Source organism: Anas platyrhynchos, chromosome W (assembly GCF_047663525.1).
Source record: "Anas platyrhynchos isolate ZD024472 breed Pekin duck chromosome W, IASCAAS_PekinDuck_T2T, whole genome shotgun sequence".
Taxonomy (NCBI): domain Eukaryota; kingdom Metazoa; phylum Chordata; class Aves; order Anseriformes; family Anatidae; genus Anas; species Anas platyrhynchos.
Window position 1 is genome coordinate 13157524 of NC_092620.1, and position 10451 is coordinate 13167974.

Genomic DNA, 10451 nt, shown 5'->3' on the forward strand with positions numbered 1-10451 from the left:
CCCAGTTAGTCGGGGCTGGCCAAGTTGTTTACAGGTAGTAGTAGCAGCTGCTTTATTAGTAGAAGAAGCACAGAAAATTACCTTCGGAGGAGAAATCAAGGTGATATCCCCACACAATATCCGGGGAGTACTACAGCAAAAAGCAAAAAAATGGATCACAGATGCTAGGTTACTAAAATATGAAGGAATTTTAATTTCCTCCCCAAAACTAACATTAACAACAACTTCCCTGCAAAATCCTGCTCAGTTTCTTTATGGGGAACTGAACTAGCCCTTAGAACATGATTGCCTCCAAAATATAGAAGAGCAAACAAAATTGAGACCTGATTTGGAGGAAGAAGAGTTACTTATAGGGGAACAGATGTATGTAGATGGTTCTTCACAAATAGTGGAAGGGAAACGGAAATCGGGGTACGCATTAGTGAATAGGAAAACTTTTGAAATAATTGAATCCGGACCTTTAAGTCCAAGTTGGTCTGCCCAGGCTTGTGAATTATATGCTTTACTACGGGCCTTAAGACTGTTAAAGGGCAAAAGTGGCACAATATATAAAGATTCAAAATATGCATACGGGGTATTACATACATTTGGTAAAATATGGGAAGAGGGAGGGCTCATTAATTCACAGGGAAAGGGATTAGTACACCAAGAACTGATTACCCAAGTCTTACAGGCTATCAGAGGACATAAAGAAATTGCTGTAGTACACGTTAAAGGACACCAGCGAGGCCTCACCCCTCAGATCAGAGGGAATAATTTGGCAGACCAGGAGGCTAAAAGAGCGGCACTAATGACCGTGTGAATTATAAAAACAAGGGAAGACTGCTCAGACTGCAGGAATGATTCAATGAAATTTCCATGCTATGATTATGAATGGGGGGACAGGAAGAAATACACACATTGTTACCATCATAGGCCAATTTATACTCTGCTTAGCTTCACATTACAAGAAAAAAGCAAAATGATTCAAATGGGGATAAAAGAAACAGATAAAGGCAAATGGATGCTGCCTGATGAACGGGGAATGCTTTCAAAATCCACAGCTCTGAGGGTATTACAAAGGTTTCACGAAAACACCCACTGGGGAACTCAAGCATTGGTGGATCAATTTGCAATAAAGTATATGTGTATTGGAATTTATAATATAGCAAAACGAATTGTAAATGATTGTTTAACTTGCAGAAAGGTAAACGCCCAACACTTGAGAAAAAAAGTATCGGGAGGTCGGGAATTGGCTCACTGACCTTTTGCTAAAATTCAATTGGACTTTACAGACCTCCCAAAAACAGGGAGGTACAAATATCTATTAGTGATTGTAGATCATCTTACACATTTTGTGGAAGTTTTTCCGACAGCAAGGGCCACGGCTCAAACCGTGGTAAAAATACTACTTGAGAATATTATTCCTAGATATGGAATTGTAGAAACAATTGACTCTGACCGAGGCCCTCATTTTGTCTCCAAAGTGTCTCGAGAGACCATGAAAGCTCCAGGAACAAGCTGGGAATACCACACTCCGTGGCATCCCCAAAGTTCTGGAAAGGTAGAGCGAATGAATGGTGAAATTAAAAAAAAAATAACTAAACTAATGCTGGAAACAAAAGCCTCTGGGGTAAAATGTTTACTTCTTGCGCTGTTAAACATACGGACACAGCCCAAGACTGATGTAGGAATTTCTCCTTTTGAAATGTTATATGGTATGCCCTATGACTTGGAAATGCCACTTGATCACCATCAGTTACAGGATGCCCAGTTAAGACCTTATTTAATACAAATCATGAACCGACAGAGGGAGCTCCGAGCGAAAGGTTTGGTAGCACAAGATGGGCTTTGGGTACAAGTGAACTCCCCAGTAGAGCCTTTACGCAGCCCCACATGCAACTGCAACCTCCTTATTCGCTCTTTCCGAGCAAGCCTAAACATAGCCCTAGCCGGCATCGGAGACGACTGAAAAATCGGGGCCAAGAAAATGCGTTCCGAGCCGTATTCACCAATCAAAAAGTGCCCCCAAAGGAAGGCTTTGGGTACAACTGAATTCCCCAGGGGAGCCTTTACGCAGCCCCACATGCAAATGGACCCTCCTTATTCGCTCTTTCACAGCAACCCTAAATATATCCCTAGCCAGCATCAGAGACGACTGAAAAATCGGGGCCAAGAAAATGCGTTCCGAGCCGTTTTCACCAATCAAAAAGTGCCCCCAAAGGAAGTCTTTGGGTACAACTGAACTCCCCAAGGGAGCCTTTACGCAGCCCCACATGCAGCTGGACCCTCCGGGTTCGCTCTTTCACAACAAGCCTAAACATAGCCCTAGCCGGCATCGGAGACAACTGAAAAATCGGGCCCCAGAAAACGCATTCCGAGCCCCTTTCGCCCATCCAAAAGTGCCCCCAGAGGAAGGCTTTGGGTAGAACTTAACTCCCCAGGGGAGCCTTTACGCAGCCCCACATGCAACTGGACCCTCCGTGTTCTCTCTTTCCGAGCAAGCCTAAACATAGCCCTAGCCGGCATCGGAGACGACTGAAAACTCGGGCCCCAGAAAACACATTCCGAGCCCCTTTGGACTATCCAAAAGTGCCCCCAAAGGAAAGCTTTGGGTACATCTGAACTCCCCAGGGGAGCCTTTACGCAGCCCCACATGCAACTAGACCCTCCATTGTCACTCTTTCCGAGCAAGCCTAAACATCGCCCTAGCCGGCATCGGAGACGACTGAAAAAGCGGGCCCCAGAAAACGCGTTCCGAGCCCCTTTCGCCCATCGAAACGTGCCCCCAAAGGAAGGCTTTGGGTACAAGTGAGCTCCCCAGAGGATCTTTTACGCAGCCCCACATGCAACTGGACCCTGCGGGTTCACTCTTTCACAGAAAGCCTAAATATATCCCTAGCCGGCATGGGACACGACTGAGAACTCGGGCCCCAGAAAACTCAATCCGAGCCCCTTTGGACTATCCAAAAGTGCCCCCAAAGGAAGGCATTGGGTACAACTGAACTCCCCATGGGAGCCTTTATGCAGCCCCACATGCAACTAGACCCTCCATTGTCACTCTTTCCGAGCAAGCCTAAACATCGCCCTAGCCGGCATCGGAGACGACTGAAAAAGCGGGCCCCAGAAAACGCGTTCCTAGCCCCTTTCGCCCATCCAAAAGTGCCCCCAAAGGAAGGCTTTGGGTACAAGTGAGCTCCCCAGAGGATCTTTTACGCAGTCCCACATGCAACTGGACCCTCTGTGTTCGCTCTCTCTGAGCAAGCCTAAACATAGCCCTAGCCGGCATGGCAGATGACTGAAAAAGCGAGCCCCAGAAAACACTTTCCGAGCCCCTTTCCCCCATCCAAAAGTGCCCCCAAAGGAAGGCTTTGGGTACAACTGAACTCCCCAGGGGAGCCTTTACGCAGCCCCACATGCAACTGGACCCTCCTTATTCGCTCTTTAACAGCAAGCCTAAATATATCCCTAGCCGGCATCGGAGACGACTGAAAAATCGGGGCCAAGAAAATGCGTTCCGAGCCGTTTTCACCAATCAAAAAGTGCCCCCAAAGGAAGTCTTTGGGTACAACTGAACTCTCCAGGGGAGCCTTTACGCAGTCCCACATGCAACTGGACCCTCCGTGTTCGCTGTTTCCGAGCAACCCTAAACATAGACCTAGCCGGCATGGGAGACGACTGAAAACTCGGGGCCAAGATAACGCATTCCGAGCCCCTTTCGCCCATCCAAAAGTGCCCCCAAAGGAAGTCTTTGGGTACAACTGAACTCCCCAGGCGAGCCTTTACGCAGCCCCACATGCAACTGGACCCTCCTTTATTTGCTCTTTCACAGTGTTATAAATGGCTCATGATTCAAATTAGGATTAAATAAAAAAATAAGATTTATTAAAAGAATATAAAGGAATAGAGGTAAGCAAACAGCGCTGGGTGCACCGGGAGTCTCCGCTCCACCAGGACGCACACCTGTTACATCAAGTAGCTGATTTTTATGCACCTAGACTAATACATATTCATTACTACTTCTAAAAAAAATAGATTATTATAATTAGCTTCCGGGGTCCAGTTCCTCCTACTGGAGCATGCGCATCAGTCTCCTCTGGGGGTCTCTAGGGGTCTTTCATGCTGAAGGCTCGTAGTCTTCCTCTCCCCCTTTGTACTCACTTGGCACCATTCCAAGTTTATGGAACACTTTCTGCAGTTCTTGTCTCCCAACCGTCCTTCAGCTTCTTTTTTCTTCCTCTTAATCTCTTGACCCCCCTGGCCAGATACCAAGGATCCTCATAGTATCCCATAACAGTCACTAGTTGTTATCAGTTGTTCTGAAACTCCCAGACATCAAACACAAACAGCTTTCTTATTTGACGCTTCACGAGTAATTAAAACATTCTTCCCCAGCCATTCACAGACACATCTATAGCAGTGTTAAGTTAATCTCGAAGAAGACAGGAAAAAAGGCTGTAACTGTTAGAAATAGAAGTCCGGAATAACAAAAGCAAACAGGTTCATAAATTTAAGGAGTGTTTTCTGAAGACGTGATAAATTGACTAGAATGAGGGGGAGACTGGGACACACTGCATCTGTGGTTCAAGAACTAAATTGCCAGTGCAGGGCCCAGAGGCAGACAGGATTCAAACAGAATTGTTCTTTATGGACACGAATTGTTAACACATTCCTCACAATCCCTTATCTTCTTTTTAATATCAACAATTCGTGTCTCTTCTGTTGTTAACTGGATTTCATCAATCCGTTCTTGGAGGGTCCAATTCTTAAGCATCATAATTGACGTATTCCCTTCCTTTTTTAATGAAGTTATTACCAATGTACTATTTATCACCCGGTGTATTAATAATGTAAGACAAGGTATCATACAAGGTATAAACAATAACATCATTACACCACATAACAATTAAAATAACACTCTTTTAACCCATGGTCCACCAGGCAGCCATGAAAATAAATACCATTCCATATCCTTCCAGGTTTGTGTTTGCTCGCTCACCTCCCCCCCTCCTTCTTTGGGATGGGAGAGAGAAATGGGAAAGTGAAGCCTGTGAGTTGAGATAAAAACAAGAAGATAATAACAATAATAATAATAACAATAATGATGATAATAGTACTACTAGTAATAATGTGTACGAAACAAGTGATGCACAATGCAATTGCTCACCACCTGCTGTCCGATGCCCAACCTAACCCCGAGCAGTCCGGCCCTCCTCCCAGCCTGCCTGCTGGCAGGACAGTGAGAAGCTGAATTTGGCTTGGTCCTTGGCTTGGTGTAAGCACTGCTCTGTAACAATTCAAAACAATTAAAACATCAGCATATTATTAACATTCTTCTCATCCTAAACCAGAACATAACATTCTATCAGCTACTAGGAAGAAACACCCTTTTTATCAATCTTTAAACAGCAATTACTAAAGCTAAATTTTCCACAGACTTCTCCTTCTTGTGCTAGTAAATAATCCAAAGCTAGGCAATTTTCATACAAAGCAGTTCTCATCATTTATAACTATTTCTATTACAGCTAATAACCTAATTATTCTATTAAGTATATATACTGTATATAGGACCCCAGGATCTGTCTTCTGCTCACGTATCTGGATCATAATAGGCAAACACCTTCAGGGTTGATTCAGGCTTGTGTTACCGTTCGGCCTGTCAGGGTGATCCAGCTCCTGGAAAACGAATCACAATTTTATATAGGTTAAAAAAAGGTTCTTATGTTATTTTCTCAGGACAACCTGACCTTAGTGTGGGAGAAGTCCAGTCGAGGCCCTCTCACTCGGCAGTCAATACCCATAGGGGTTGCCTCCCTCGGTAGACCATACACACCGCAGTGGAGGGTCCTGCCCCGGTCTTGCCTTCTCCCTTTTCTCCCTTCAGGCTTGTCCCCTTTATTTGACATCCTTAATTCATGCAGAGCCTCGTTGCCAGAATATTAGTTCTTCCTTAGCTTGAGTTTCAGTTTCCCAGGAGCGGACTCAACCCTCCAAGTTTCAGTAGTTACTGGTCCTTTTATTCTGGATGCATGGGTCCCTTTCTGCGGTTCTCACAGCTGTTTCAGTAGTCAGTATAAAAAGGTACAGTCCCTCACATCGAGGGTTCAGTGATTCTTCCCTACCGTGGCTGCTTATTGAAACACTTTCTTTTTTATCTTCTGACAAGTTAAATAACAGTTATCTAATTTGCTTTGCCGTATGGCCCTTTCCAGGTTCCTGTAGCAGGATTCATCTGATAGCCTTTCAGGTTGATACAGATTTGACTACAGATACCAGGGTTTTGGCATTCCTCACTATCTCCACAGTTTCCCAGCTGGACAGTCACATTCATTTATGTTGCATTCCTTCAGGGGCTCATCACCCCAGTCCGTGCAGTCTCTCTGCTGGTTACACACTTTATTGATATCTATGCATTCTCCACTTCTGCACTTGAATTTGCCAGGTCCAGAGCATTGAATAACATTGTTACAGTTTGCTTCATCAGTGCCATCCAGACAGTCTCTCACACCACTGCACTGCCTTACTCCCATGGACACAGTTCCCATCTTCACATCTGAACTGGTCCAGGAAGGGCAGTTAATTTCATCACTTCCATCCTTGCAATAAGGATCTCTGTCACATCACCACTTCTTGTAGATACATTCACCTGAGCCGCACTGCACCTCACTCACAGAACACTTCACCAGAGGTGCAGGCTGGCAGCCACACTGCTCCAAAGATTCATCCGAGTGGTCAGAGCAGTCACCTTGACCATTGGAGACAAAGCTTTTGGAAATACATTGTCCACTACTGCATGTGAACTCTGCTGCACTACAAGTCACAATGCCACAATTCTCTTCATCTTCTCCACTGTCGCAGTCTCTTTCACCATCACATTTCCATGACACTGTTCTCATATGACACAGCTCAGCACTTTCGTCAGACCCATCTTCACAATCCGGATCCCCATCACACTGCCATCTGTTTAGCACACACTGACCACTGTTGCACACAAAGTCAGATTCAGCACACATCTTCTTCACACATCTTCTTCACACAAGCACTCTTATCACTGCCATCTGAGCAGTCTTCACATTTTACTCTAGCACTGTCGGCAGCAGTGCACAGTCAGGCGAAGGCGAGCAGCAGGCAGAGTGCCCTGCACCGTCACCTGTGTCACTTATACTACTCTTATTACCCATGCTGTTAGTGTCAGTGGCATCCTCCTTTTCTTTTTGCCACTGACCATTCACCACAAATAGATGAGACACATGATTACTAGTTAGGAAAGAGAGTGTAACGTCTGCTATACGGCTGCAGGCAGCGCCAGCTGCAACCTTAGGTTTGTGAAAGAGCCTGCCGGTGGTCATTTGGCAGTGTAATCTGCGTCTCTGCACTCCTGCCCTGCAATAGAGCTAAGTCGTCATTAGTAATAGTTATAACACCGATCTGGGGACTAATAGTCTTTTTGCATTGCAAGATAAACCTCTTATAAAAAGAATGCTAGAGTGAAGCAGCACAGCCGCTGCTGCCGCTGCCTCCATGGTCACGTCAGACAGGCTGCAGGGTCCTGATGTCCGTCTCTCTGCTCTGTGCCGACTCGCCACACGCTGAGGGTCAGCTACCGGTGTCCACTGACGCCTCTGGTCTCCCGTAGCAACTCGATCTCGGATGTCCCGCAATTACTTCAATTTCCCCACGTTTTGCAGCTTCTGTTCGGTCTATTCTGTGTCTCTCAGAGCCGTCCGTGGCTCTGCAGCGTCTCTCAGGGCTCTCTCCGTCCAGCGGTAGTCCCTCCGTAGTGTCTCGGCTCTCCCGGCGCCGCTCCAGTCTCTCGGCGCCGCTCCGGTCTCTCGGCCTGTTCAGGTCTCAGCGAGTCTGGGTCTCAGTGAGTCCAGGTCTCGGCCTGTGCGGGCCTCATATGTTGCAGGAAGCATGTCATATCATGCTCCTGCCTTTTTCTCGTCACAGTCAAAACATTTAAGAGCAAAAATAGGATACACAAGATACACAAGATACACCGGGCCCATATATTAGGCACCACAACTCAAAACTTGGATAAAACAGCACTTCTTTTCAGTCTGTCAAGCACTTCGTTCGTCTCTGCCCACTCCCCTTGCAGAGAGTACAGAACCACAGATTGGAACTCTGCACTCGCTTTGCAGCAACGCTGCGTCTCACTCACACAGCACAATCGCACACAGAGGCCTCCAGCACATCTCATTCATACCACAGGAATATAATTTAGAATGATAACCAACCAAATAAGTATTGTCTCTGACTGTGTTTTTCGTGAAGTGACTTGTAACACTTTGTTTCAAACCCTTACGCTTGCACAAAATACATACATAAAAACACATACAATTATTAACACTCCAGTTAGTATCCCTCCAGCAGCCGAAAACATACCGTTTGTCTGCAGTTTCAGGAGATCTTTGCTCCTGCGGTGAGCAGCTGAGAGTGGAGTCCCCTCCGAGCAAAAACACTCAGGGTGCACCTAGGGGCGTCCGCGCTGCAGCCGATCCCGCAGCCGAGCAGAGTGCCTCCTGCCTGGCTCACCAAAATGACTCACAGAAAGCTGACTCCACAATCAGTAAGATTGTAAAGTAGGTATGTTTACTCAGTTCTGTGCAGCACGGGGCGGGTTGCGAGCCCCTTTCGCTGACCAAAAAGTGCCCCCAAAGGAAGGCTTTGGGTACAAGTGAACTCTCCAGGGGAGCCTTTACGCAGCCGCACATGCAACTGGACTTTCCGGGTTCGCTCTTTCACAGCAACACTAAATATAGCCCTGGCCCGCATGGCAGACAACTGAAAACTCATGCCCCAGAAAAAACGTTCTGAGGCCCTTTCGCCCATCCAAAAGTGCCCCCAAAGGAAGGCTTTGGGTAGATCTGAAGTCCCCAGGAGAGCCTTTACGCAGCCCCACATGCAACTGGACCCTCCGTATTCGCTTTTTCCCAACAAACCTGAATATAGCCCTAGCCGACATGGGAGACGGCTGAAAATTCGGCACCCAGAAAACGTGTTACAAGCCCCTTTCGCCCATCCAAAAGTGCCCCCAAAGGAAGGCTTTGGGTACATCTGAACTCCCCAGGGGAGCCTTTACGCAGCCCCACATGCAACTGGACCCTCCGGGTTCTCTCTTTCACAGCAAGCCTAAATATAGCCCTAGCCGGCAATGGGAGAAGACTGAAAACTCCTACTAAAGAAAACGCATTGCGAGTCCCTTTCGCCCATCCAAAAGTGCCCCCAAAGGAAGGCTTTGGGTACAACTGAACTCCCCAGGGGAGCCTTTAAGCAGCCCCACATGCAACTGGACACTCTGGGTTCACTGTTTCCGAGCAACCCTAAACATAGCCATAGCCGGCATGGGAGACGACTGAAAAATCGGGCCCCAGAAAACGCGTTACAAGCCCCTTTCGCCCATCCAAAAGTTCCTCCAAAAAAAGAATTTGGGTACATCTGAACTCCCCTGGGGAGCCTTTATGCAGCCCCACATGCAACTGGAACCTCCGTATTTGCTCTTTCACAGCAAACCTAAATATATCCCTAGCCGGCATCGGAGACGACTGAAAACTCATGCTAAAGAAAACGCATTGCGAGTCCCTTTCACCCGTCCAAAAGTGCCCCCAAAGGAAGGCTTTAAGTACATCTGAGTCCCCCAGGGGAGCCTTTACGCAGCCCCACATGCAGCTGGACCCTCCTTATTCGCTCTTTCACAGCAACCCTAAATATATCCCTGGCCGGCATCGGAGACGACTGAAAACTCGGGCCCCAGAAAAGGCGTTACAAGCCCCTTTCGCCCATCCAAAAGTTCCTCCAAAAAAAGAATTTGGGTACATCTGAACTCCCCAGGGGAGCCTTTATGAAGCCCCACATGCAACTGGAACCTCCGGGTTCTCTCTTTCACCGCAAGCCTAAATAGAGCCCTAGCCGGCAATGGGAGAAGACTGAAAAAGCGGGCCCAGAAAACGCATTGCGAGTCCCTTTCACCCATCCAAAAGTGCCCCCAAAGGAAGGCTTTGGGTACAAGTGAACTCTCCAGGGGATCCTTTACGCAGCCCCACATGCAACTGGACCCTCCTTATTCGCTCTTTCACAGCAAGACTAAATATATCCCTGGCCGGCATCGGAGACGACTGAAAACTCGGGCCCCAGAAAAGGAGTTACAAGCCCCTTTCGCCCATCCAAAAGTTCCTCCAAAAAAAGAATTTGGGTACATCTGAACTCCCAAGGGGTGCCTATACGCAGTCCCACATGCAACTGGACCCTTCATATTCGCTCTTTCACAGCAAGCCTAAATACAGCCCTAGCCGACATGGGAGACGACTGAAAAATCCGGTCAAAGAAAACGTGTTACAAGACCCTTTCACCCATCCAAGAGTGCCCCCAAAGGAAGGCTTTAAGTACATCTGAACTCCCCAGGGGAGCCTTTACGCAGCCCCACATGCAACTGGAACCTCCGTGTTCGCTCTTTCCCAACAACCCTAAAT